The 2,045-nt window shown below is 44.2% G+C and overlaps 1 pseudogene; it reads left to right on the top strand.

Annotated features, from left to right (window-relative positions):
• The first annotated feature begins 467 nt into the window (after nucleotides 1-467).
• LOC131411190 (small ribosomal subunit protein uS2-like) lies at nucleotides 468-1,596 on the top strand (annotated as a pseudogene).
• Nucleotides 1,597-2,045: the final 449 nt, after the last annotated feature.

Genomic DNA, 2,045 nt, shown 5'->3' on the forward strand with positions numbered 1-2,045 from the left:
GACCCCTGCTTTAGCTGAATCCCACAAGTTTTGATGTCATATTTTTATTATCCTTTACCTTTTTTTTTTTTTTCTGAGGAAGATCTTCCCTGAGCTAACATCTGTTGCCAATCTTCCTCTTTGTTTGCTTGAGGAAGACTAGCCCTGAGCTAACATCCGTGCCCATCTTCCTCTATTTTGTATGTGGGACACTGCCACAGTATGGCTGACGAGTGGTATAGATCTGCGCCGAGGACCCAAACCCATGAACCCAGGCAGCCAAAGCAGAGTGCATGGAACTTGAATCACTACACCATGGGGCTGGCCCCATATTATCCTTTACTCTTAAGTATTTTGTAATTTTTATTGTGATTCCACCTTTGATACATGGGTTATTTAGAAACGTATTGCTGTTTTTTCTGCTCTACCGAGAGCAGAAATTGATATTGTTCTGGGTTTCCATTGTAAGTTAAAGGGAAACTTTCACAATGTCCAGAGCCCTTGATGTTGTGCAAATGAAGCAGGAGGATGTCCTCAAATTCCTTTTAGCAGAAACCCACTTAGGTGCCACCAACTTTGACTTCCAAATGGAACAGCACATTTACAAAAGGAAAAGTGATGGCATCTACATCATAAATCTGAAGAGAACCTGGGAGAAGCTTCTGCTGACAGCTTGTGTCATTGTTGCTATTAAAAACCCAGTTGAGGGGCCGGCCCGGTGGCGCAAGCGGTTAAGTGCGCGCGCTCTGCTGCGGCGGCCCGGGGTTCGCTGGTTCGGATCCCGGGCGCGCACCGACGCACTGCTTGGTAAGCCATGCTGTGGCGGCGTCTCATATAAAGTGGAGGAAGATAGGCACCGATGTTAGCCCAGGGCCGTCTTCCTCAGCAAAAAAAAGAGGAGGATTGGCAGATGTTAGCTCAGGGCTGATCTCCTCACAAAAAAAAAAAAAAAAAAAAAACCCAGTTGATGTCAGTGTCATATCCTCCAGAAATACTGGCCAGGGAGCTGTGCTAAAGTTTGCTGCTGTCACTGGAGCCACTCCTATTGCTGGTCGCTTCACTCCTAGAAACTTCATTAACCAGATCTAGGAGCTGGTTTATAGCTTCTGAGAGCTACAAATTTTGGTGGCTACTGATCCCAGGGGTAACCGCCAGCCTTTCACAGAGGCAACTTATGTTAACCTGCCTATCATTGCTCTGTGTAACACAGACTTTCCTCTGCACTATGTGGGCATTGTCATCCCATGCAACAACAAGGGAGCTCACTCAGCGAGTCCAATGTGGTGGGTGCTGGCCTGGAAAGTTCTGTGTACACATGGCACCATCTCCCATGAGCACCTGTGGGAGGCAATGCCTGATCTCTACCTCTACAGAGATCCTGAAGAGATTGAAAAGGAAGAGCAGGCTGCTGCTAAAAAGGCTGTGACCAAGGAGGAATTTCAGGGTGAATGGACTGCTCCAGCTTCTGAATTTACTACTACTCAACTCGAGGTCGCAGACTGGTCTGAAGGTGTGCAGGTGCCGTCTGCACTTCTGCAGCAGTTCCCTGCTGAAGACTGGAACACTTAGCGTGCCACTGAAGACTGGTCTGCAGCTAATGGGAGGAACAGCCACTGAGTGGTCTTAAGCTCTTCCTACAAAATTCTTAAATAGAAAATAGAAATAAGGGTGATAGGGAAAAAAGAGTATCTAAAGAAAAAAAAAGAAATGTACTGCTTATTTTCTAATCATTTAGGGATTTTCTCATAGTATTTTTTGTTATTCCTTTCTAACTTAATTCCACTGTGATCAGAGAACATACTTTGATTTAACGCTTAGAAAAGTTGTTGTAACTTCCTTTACGGTCCAGATATATAGATATGATTTTGTTAAGTGTTCCATGTGAACTTGAATAGGATGTGTATAATACAAGTGTTGAGTGCTATGTTCTAGCAGTCTGTTTTGCACACACACACAGTAAAGTTAATCATGTTGTTCTAAATTTCTGTATGTCTGTTGATTATTTTCCCTGTTGTACCAGTTACTGAGACAGGTATGTTAAACTCTTCTATGATTTTGGCTTTGTC

This window comes from Diceros bicornis, chromosome 11 (assembly GCF_020826845.1).
Source record: "Diceros bicornis minor isolate mBicDic1 chromosome 11, mDicBic1.mat.cur, whole genome shotgun sequence".
Lineage (NCBI taxonomy): Eukaryota > Metazoa > Chordata > Mammalia > Perissodactyla > Rhinocerotidae > Diceros > Diceros bicornis.